Here is a 9230-nt window from a genome sequence, read left to right as displayed (position 1 = left end):
GCTGTTGTCGGCTCCACTCGGCCACACTCGGCTGTTGTCGGCTCCACTCGGCCACACTCGGCTGTTGTCGGCTCCACTCGGCCACACTCGGCTGTTGTCGGCTCCACTCGGCTGTTGTCGGCTCCACTCGGCCACACTCGGCTGTTGTCGGCTCCACTCGGCCACACTCGGCTCTTCGGCCCTACCTGACTCTGCTCCGCGCTGCAATGGCGGCCGCTGGCAGGGCCCCGCTCCCCGGCCTGAGCCCCGGGAGGGGACAGAGCGCTGGGACAGCCGCCTCAGCCCGGCTCACCCTGTCCCTGCCCGCCCCCGCGTCCCCCGGAGCGCGCCCTGCAGCGCAGAACGCGGCCTTTGGGCCAGGAGCGGGGACAATGCCCTCGGCTCGGCAGCAGCGCCGGGAGGCAGCGGGCGGTGCCCTCAGGTGAGCGGCCGGAGGGGAGGGAGCTGGGCCGGGGGCACCGGGGCCGGGGGCACCCACAGGGGGCTGGGGCTGCTTTGGGCGCTGCTGCGTGGGACCCGCTGCGGGTGGCACGGCTCTGTCCCGGGCCTTGCGGCTCTCTGGGATCGTGTGCCGTGGAATGAAGGTGGGGCTCGTCCCAGCTGCGGGAACAGCGTTTTATTGGGTGAGAAACAGAGTTCACTCTCTAGAATTTTTACACGTTTGTTAAGGGATAAAAGGCAGCGCTGGGGTGCTTGGCTGTTTGCCAGGAGCACCCGGTTCCCTTAAACCGTGTTCTCTAGATTCTGTTCCATTGCAGTGGGGTGTGCATATTCATTAGAGTTTATACATATTCCAAGAGTCCTTTTCAGTTTAGATGTTCTTTTGCTTGGTTGGAACCTTCGCGCCATCTTGTGGATTAAACCAATATACTTTATTTCTTCCTGTGGTGCCATCCTGTCTTATTTTCAGTCCCTCGCTATTTGATAACGAGGGTCAGTAAATTTTTCCTTTTTTTTTTCAGTGCTCTGGTTTCTGTTTCTGTTATCTTGTGTTTCAGATAAGATTGTCCCCAGCTGTGGGAAATCACCTCATTATCTGACACCATTTTCTGAGTTCCTTACGTGTAAAAGCATTTGAACATTTCACAGTCTCTATTATAGTCTATTATAGTATTATAGTCTAAACTAGTGTCTGTTACAGTGCTGTTTATGAAAGCTGTGCAGTGCATACACGAACTGACAGATGATCCTTGATCCAGAGCAGTAGTTACAGACTGTCCCCTCTCGGGAGTTTTGTGCTCAATAACACCGTGCCAGAGCTCAGACATAAATGGCAAGGGCAAGAACTGCATTTGTTCTGTTCCATTCTGGGCTGGGCTGAGCTCTGTTTGCCGGGAAGCAGCGGGATGGGTGTCCCTGTGCCCACCCCCCTGGGTCCCAGAGAGAAGCTGCTCCTGTGGCTGCAGCTGAGGGGCACTGGGAAACCTGAACGGTCCTGATGGAAACCGATGCCAAACCGGGTTTGGTTGGGTTTGGGACTTGCCATTTTCCCCTGATCCGTGGGTTTTGCCTTAGGAAACAGGAACTGGGCACCAGGACATTTTGTTAGCCTAGAAGGGAGGAGTTGGTTTGTATTTATTTCCTGAGGCACCTGGATCGATTTGGGTCTCAGTTGGCACCCGAGAGCCTCCTCTGTGTCCTGGGTGGGGTGGTGGCTAAAAAGGGGTAAAAGGTGGAGCAGGAGGGTGGGTGGAGAGGAGAGCAGTGGCTCTGTGGGGATTTGCATCTGGAAAGGGCCCTCAGTTTCCTGGCGGGAGTCCTGGAATCAGAGCTGAGAGTCGCTGAGCAGTGAGGATCGTGCAGCTGCAGCGCTGAGAGTGCAGAGGCTGCAGTGGGCGTTGTCTGCTCGCTCTCCTGATGTCCCATCTCTAATGCTGGGCTGGCACCCAGGCACCTCCCAGGGCTGCACAGCCTCAGGGCAGGGGTGGTTTGTAAATGTTTTAAATGCTGCAGCAGCTCCCTCAGGCTGGATGAGTGTGAGGATATCCACCTCTGCCTTCGGGCTTGGAGCACGGCAAGGGTGCAGGGCTCACGGTCAGTCTTGTTTAAACACTTGTAATAGCAAAACATTTTAAAGCAGAGACTGTGAGGCAATAACAAAGGCGAGTGTGTGGCAAGGATAGGTCCGAGGTGTCTTTATTAAAGATCCACACTGCTGGATGTTGTGTCAGAGCCCTCTGGGGACAGAAGGTGTCCCCAGAGCTTCATGAAGCCCTTGTTTCCTGCTGGCAGGGCAGGGGGTGAGCCCAGCCTCGGGGGCTGTGTGGCTCCTCCTGCCTGGAGCAGGGACAGCCCGTGGGGCTGAGCCCCAGAGGTTCAGTTGCTGGAGCAGGTGGGGATCTCTTTGTGCCTGGGAATTGTCGCTGCTGCGTTCCTGTCCCAGCTGCAGGGTTCCCTCAGAGCCCGTGCCCTGCAGCAGCACTGGGAGCTCCTGGGCTGGGCAGGGAGCAGCTCTGGCCTGGGGCTCTCAGTGCCATCAGTGCCCATGGAAAGCCAGCTGGGTTTGTTCTGCTGCCATCAGCCTCTCTGCTGTGCCAGCCTCGGTGCCAGGGCACAGAGCTGTGGGAAGGCTCCATCCCATCTGTGCCAAGCGCTGCCAGCGCTTCCAGCAGCGCTGCTGGGGCACCAAGGGCTGCCTTTGGAGCCTGGCTGGCACAGAGGGTGACACACTCTGCCCTGCAGCACCCAGCTGCATCCCACAGCTGCACAGTTCAGCCAGCAGGGAGCAGAGTCAGCTCTGGGCCCAAACCAGGTTTTGTCACCCAGAGAGCCCCTGAGCTTCCTGAGGCAGCACACAGATGTGCCCTGGCCTTTGGGGCTCGTGGTGAGGGCTGCCAGGGGATTGTGATAAGGCTGAGCTGGAGCTTTCTTAGAAAAGCCATCAGCTGTAAGGAGAATCTCTGGCAAACAGGTGGCTGGGGCACTGGCTGGGAGCAGGTCCTGGCCTTTTCTCTTCTTTTCTTTAAGCTGTTCTTAAGAGGAGCCCAAAACTGCAAAATGGAAAGGAAGGGGGCTGTGGGGGTGAAAGTTGCTTTGCATTTTTTGAAGTGTTGCTGTGGATTTTGGTGTGTCAAGTGGCACTACCAAAACAGCACTGGAATAACCAAACTTCAGGACTCTGCGCTTAATTCCTTGAATGTGTTTGTGTGGGTGCAGGAAATGCCAAATCCCAAAGCAATTCCATGTCTGTAACTTCAAGTGCAACATCTTTAAAAGCAAGTGCTCAGTGTGGGCTTTCCATGTGGGTGCAAATGGCCCAAGGCCTTTCTTGTGTCCCAAAAGCAAAAACCCTTTCCCTGGGAGGTTTTGGAGGGGATTCTCTTTGGGATTTCTTGTGGTGCAGCATCCCGGGTGTCCCTTCCTTTGTGCCAAGTCCAATGGGAAAGGATGGAATGGCTGCCACGTGGGCTCTGGGATAAAAATGGTTCTGTTCAAATGAGGCAGAGAATGCAAGATGAAAAATGAGCATCCTTTCATTGTCTGAAATAGTCAGGAATAAAATTGCTGGCAAAGGACACGTTTGTGTTTGAATTGGTGTCACCTCTCCTGGGTAAAACCCCATAGTGAGCCAGCAGAGCAGAGCTAGGAGAGCTGGGATCCTTGGACTTCCACAGTGGACTTAATTTTCTTTTCTCCTCTCTTTCAGGGCAGGAAAAATCATCCAACTCCTCCCATGTTTGCCCGAAGCTTTGGTGTTGGAGCAGCCAAAGGCAAGAGGCTTCAGCAGCAGGGCTCTGCGCTGGAGGGCTCTGGTCCTGCCCACGCTGTGGGGTGAGTCAGAGGGACACAGGGCTCCCCTTTTCCTCTCTGCTGGCATGAGCTGCCATGGCAATGCCATTGCTGCCAGCCCAGCCCCAGCTGTGCCTGCTGGAGAAGGGCAGAGGTGCAGAGGCAGTGCCAGAGTTCCCTGGGGCTGCTGGAGCTGTGGTGCTGGCTGTGCCCTGAGGGCAGCTTGGGCATTGTCTGTGCAGCCCAGGGCTGCTCTGGGCCTTCCTTGGGGAGCTCTCAGTGCATGCCCAGCTCTGCCAGGGCTGGCAGCCGCTGCAGGGCTGGGTGACAGCCTCTGCTGGGGCTGGGGGCAGGCACGGCCCTGGCACAGGGGCAGGGGCAGGGCTGGCAGCATTTGGGAGCCGTGGGAGCAGAGTGAGGGGTGGTGCTGGGCACAGGGGTCAGCCTGTGCTCGTGTCAGCACAGCCCTGCAGGGCCCTGGCATCTGGGAGCAGCTCCAGCTCTCCTGGGGCCCAGGGATGGGCTCTGAGGGACTGGCTTTGCCTGTGCCTTTCCAGGGCAGCAGGAACAAGGGCAATGTGGTGCCAGAGCTGGGGCCCATCAGGCTGTATTTCCCTCTGGGAAAGCAGAACAGACTCTGGGCTGAGCTGAGTTTCCTGCAAGGGCTCAGAATCCAGGGAAAAGGGAGTTCAGGAATTGCATCTGCTGCTGGGAACATTGCCTTAGGCTTGCTCAGTTTGTGTCTGTGAGCAGTGGGCTCTGGGCTGGAGAGGAGCTGTTGGCAGCAAAAGATGGAGTCCATGCTCTGCAGGGATGTGCAGGGAAGGACTGAGTGGGAGGGAAGGGCAGTATTTAGAAATGAGATCAGCATTTCTCCCAGAACTGGGGTGCAGCAGTGATGGGGGTGGTTGGCTTTGCTCTGGGCCTTGTTATTCCTTGTGCAATTTGCAAATTCTGCCGCATGATTTCCTGTCCAGTATCTTTCTAACAAAAACTGACAGAAATTGAGGTTTAGGAGTAGAGCTGAGGTCCATTCACTGCACAATCTTGCCAAGGCTGGAGGACTGGGATGATGGCTGCTCTCAGCAAAGGCCACTTCTCAATGCTGTGTCAGATTTGCCTCAGTGCTGGGCAGGAAAGGTGAGGGTTTGGATCAGGAATTGTGCAAACAAGGCCTGGGTGTGGTTGATTTGTTTTGTTTTTCAGTGAGCCAGGGCTGGCACAGGGAATGGTGCAGGTGCTGCTCTGGCACCAGAGCTGCTGCCCTTTGGAGCCATGTTCAAGGTGTGACCATAGAACACTTTGGGGGCTGTTTTCAGCACTCTGGGTTTCAGAACTGCTGTCCCCAGCCCGTTGCCAGCCCTGGGACATCTGCTCTGCTTCCAGGCTGTCCTTGCTGGAGCAGCCTGGTCCCTGCCGTGCCCAAGCCCTGAGACACAGAGGGAGCCCTGTGCCCAGGGGCCTTTGGCACCTTGTCAGGAACGTGGCAGCAGCCCCGGGAGCAGGCTGGAGGTGAGAACTGGGTGTTGGGAGCTGAGGAGTGCTCATCTGGGCTGGGGGGAAGGGGCAGGAGTTTCCATGCCCCTGGAGCTTTCCTGCTGGCATGGGGCAGCACAGGGAGCAGCATTCATTGTGCCCCTCCCACGGGCAGTGCTGGCCTGGGTGTCTGTGCTGTGCCACCAGAGCGTGGCACTTGGCTGCTGTCACTGCTGCCACTGCCAGCCCAGCTGGGGGCTGTGCCCTCCTGCCAGCCCCAGCCAGGAGCTCCAGGGGTGCCTCTGGGCCCTGCTGGGAGCGTTTGCTGGGAATGTGCCCCATCCCTGGGAGCGTCCCTTTGTCCCTGGGCTGCCAGCCAGAGCTTTGGGCTGCTCAGGCTCAGGCTGGGATTGCCAAAGGCACCGAGAGGGAGCAGCACAGGGAGGGTGCTCAGAGAGGGGCTGGCAGAGCCCAGCTGGCAGGCTGGGCTGGCTGCTGCAGGTGGGGCTGTGTGCACTGCAGGCAGGGAATGTCCCCTTCCCTCAGCAGCCCTGCAGATCCCAAGGGCTCCCAGAGCAGGATTTTATTCCTTACCTCCCTTTGTGGAGATTGATTCTCCACATTGCCATGAGCAATTCTTGGATTTCTCTAGGAGCAAACCTCCCAGCAGAGCCAGATTGCAGCGGAGGCCAGAGCTGTGTTTGGAGCAGGGAGTGCTGAGAGCTGCGTCTGCCTGTGCTGCCCCAGCCTGAGCACAGGCACAGGGAACAGCCTGGGCAAAGGGATTGGGGCAGTGGCTGATGCCCAGGGAGAAGAACACAAACCCACAGCCCTTCAGCCTGACAGTCCCCTCCACCCAGAGCTCAGCACACATCCTCACAGGGAAGCCCAGCAGCTGAAGGGAAAAAAAACCCACAGAAGAAAAAGGTGATTTATTGTGCTGTAAAGTTCTTTCAAGTTGTTATTAAAGCCCAACCAACATTTGCTCTTGCTTTTGGTTGGGTGAATAACGAGCAGTGGGCACAGGTGATGCCATTCATGTGGCTGAAAACCTGGTGTGATCTAGAGGGGATCCAAGAACTGTTTGTGTAGGGCAATGGAATGTGAGGGGATGTCAGGGGCAGTGAGGTGGCATTTTGGAGGGAATTGCTGAGGTCATTGAAGGGAGACGAGCAGACAATTTCCCTGGGAAATCCCAGGCCCCTCGGGCCCACAGCCAGGACTCTCCAGGGCTGAGGGGGCAGCACTGGAGACTCCCTGTGGCCTCCTTCCTTGGCAGCAGCCAGCAGGGAAGGGAGAAGAGGATCCCTGTGGGATGAGACTGCAGAGAGCGAGCAGAGGAGCAGCCTCGGGCTGGAGAAAGGCCAAGGGACCAACACGGTGGCACCAGGGCACCTGTGAGGAACAGAATGGACACTTGGAGGCCACATGGAGGTGAGGAGTGCATGGTTTGGGCAAAATGTCAGTGAATCTCCAGAGAGATAAGGAGGGGATATTTAGGAGGGAAACGCTGAGGTGATGAGTTCACCCAGCCTGGCACAAGGTGTGTTTGCACAGGCTGGGGCCAGAGGTGGGGGTCAACCCAAAGCCAGCCCTGCTCAGCCTCTAAATCCCAGGATAAGATGTACAGGCTGCCCACTGAGGGATTAAAAATACATAAAACTGAAACCAAGAGCATTAATGAGATTCTTGGGAATCCCATTAACTTGTTGGCAGAGCTCTTGACACAGTTTGGAGCTTTGATGACAAGAATGCATTTCTTTATTTGGATTATTCACTGTGTGGGATAGGGGGTTTGTTTGGATTTTAAGGCCCTCATGGTGGCCCTGACACTGCTCAGGAGCTGGTAGAGAAGCAGAGTCAGAGCTCCTGGCAGGCACAGGGTGTTTTCCCCCATAGTGGATTGTGGAGCAATTGTCTGGGACCCGGATTGTCCCTCTGGGTGATGCCACTTGCTGTGGTTTGTATCATTCCATCCATTTAATTCCCAAAACTTCTCAGCCCAGGGGTTGGAGCTGACAGGGCAGGACAAAGATTGTTCTCTGTGTGGTGCCCAGATTTGGGGTTCCCTGTCAGCTGTGCCAGTTCTGATGAATTCTACCCATAGCCCCAAATTCCCTGCTCCATTCCTGCTGCAGTAACCTCCCAGTGCCCCATGGAGTGTGGGCATTCCCATGCAGAGCTGCTGCCTTGGACAGCAGCTGTGTCAGGAGCCAGCAGAGCTTCCAAGGAAGCTCAGCAGCACAGGGCCAAGGCCAGGGTTCTATTCCATAGAAGTGGCTGTTGAGAACCCTCAGCCCAATGGTGTCCCTGGGCTCACTGGCCAGAGCTGCCTGGAATGGAGCCCATTTCACCCCCCTGAGCTCCAGGATGGAGAAGATCCAGTGGATGGTTTAGAGCAGGAGAATGCAGTGGCCAGATGTGCTCCCAGCCTGAGCTGAGGCAGCCCCTGTGCCCAGGGGGGGACATCTCTCCCTGCAGAAGCTCAGCTCCTTTCAGAGCCTCAGCAGGGGCCTCTACAAATTCTTTTCTCTCAGGAAAGGGATGCACAGCTTTGTCTTCAGCACACCTCCAGTGGCACCTACCTGGGAAAGCTTTCCATCACTTCTGCACTTCCAGCTGGATCCCTGAAAAACTCCGAACTCCATCCCACTGATTTTCAGGTACCTCTGAGGGCTGCTGCCTGGGATTGAACATCTGTGGGGGAAGATGGCCTTGGCTTTGATGCTGCTGATGGCCGATGGCCTCAGGCTGGGGAGGAGGGAAGGGATTTGGGGTGGCTGGGCCACAGCTGGCAGCTGTGTGGGAGCTCTGAGCCAGGAGTTGCTGCTGAGCCCCTCTGCAAAGGGCCCGTGCCTCCATTCCCAGCAATGCCAGCTGCTCCTTGGGGTCCTGCTGGGCTGCTGGTGGTCTCTGTCCGGGCTGAAGCATTTCCAGGGGCCTGCTCAGAGCAGCCCCTGGCCCAGGAGCCACAGTGCAGGCACAGCTCCTCCCCTGCAGATGCCAAAGACACGAGGTGCTGCTGCCTTTCAGGAGCTCCTGGCCTCCTCCTGCCCTGCGCTCCCAGCCAGCTGGGACACAGCCAGGGAACACCAAGGAGCATGGCTGGCAGCCAGCAGGAGACACCGAGGCCCCTGGGCCAGAAAAACAGCCCTGGCCTCAGCAGCCAGCATGGTTTGGAGCTGGCAACACTCACCTGCAGGCAACGCCCCCCGGCACTCTCCAGAAGAGCTTTGGCCACGGAGCAAGGTAACCCTCAGGGCTTGTCTTGTTGGCTTCTTCCTGGGGAAACAAAGGGACATTGTGGGAGCACATTTACAGCTGCTGGGGAAATCCTGGCAAGGGCAGAACAATCAGGGCTATGGGGAAGAGTTTGGTGCTGCCATGTTGAGTGCCAGCCAGTTCTGCCCCACAGCCATTGCAGGGGCTGCTGTGCAAAGCAGCAGTAGCAGAAGGGAAGGAGCTGCATTTGCAGAGGAGTTCTCTTAGTGGCAGCAGTCATTGCCATCCCACACAGGGCCTTTGGAACAGCCCTGGGATTGGCCCAGGTGTTTGGAGCAGGGTGCTGAGAAGGCCAAAATTCTGGGTTTGATACACAGCTGGGCCAGTCACTTCTCACATTTGACTTGATGATTCTCACGGCTCTGGAAATAAAGAACAAATCGTTTGCACTGGTTTTTTAACCCATGGGGTTTTTCCTAGCGTTTCCCTGGGGCTCCAGTCCCACCCCAGGCACAATGGCAGCGGGAGCAGCAACGCCTCGGCCCCAGCGGCCGTCCCAGAGCGGCTGCTCGTGGCTGGGAAGCTGCAGCCCCCAGCAGGGGCTGCGGGCACGGAGCAGGGGCTGCGGGCGCTGGGGCTCGTAGGGGAGCGCGGCGCTCGTGGCGTTACCGGGCCGGGGGGGCTGCGGGGCGGCGCCGTGTCCGCCAGGGGGCGCCCCGCGGGGCGGGCGGCGGCGCTGAGCGAGCGGCGATGCCCATGGGGTCCCGGGGCCGGTACGGGCGGTCTCGGTGTCCTTCCCGCTG

At 57.7% G+C, this 9230-nt stretch overlaps 1 long non-coding RNA gene across 1 annotated transcript; it reads left to right on the top strand.

Annotated features, from left to right (window-relative positions):
* On the top strand, positions 1–8888 carry LOC143691978 (uncharacterized). Its single transcript, XR_013179806.1, has 2 exons — positions 1–421; positions 3647–8888. It is a non-coding gene; the product is annotated as an uncharacterized LOC143691978 (long non-coding RNA).
* The last annotated feature ends 342 nt before the right edge of the window (positions 8889–9230 follow it).

This window comes from Agelaius phoeniceus, chromosome Z (assembly GCF_051311805.1).
Source record: "Agelaius phoeniceus isolate bAgePho1 chromosome Z, bAgePho1.hap1, whole genome shotgun sequence".
Classification (NCBI taxonomy): domain Eukaryota; kingdom Metazoa; phylum Chordata; class Aves; order Passeriformes; family Icteridae; genus Agelaius; species Agelaius phoeniceus.
Note: the sequence above shows the minus strand (reverse complement) of the source record. Positions and strands in the feature narration are given on the sequence as shown.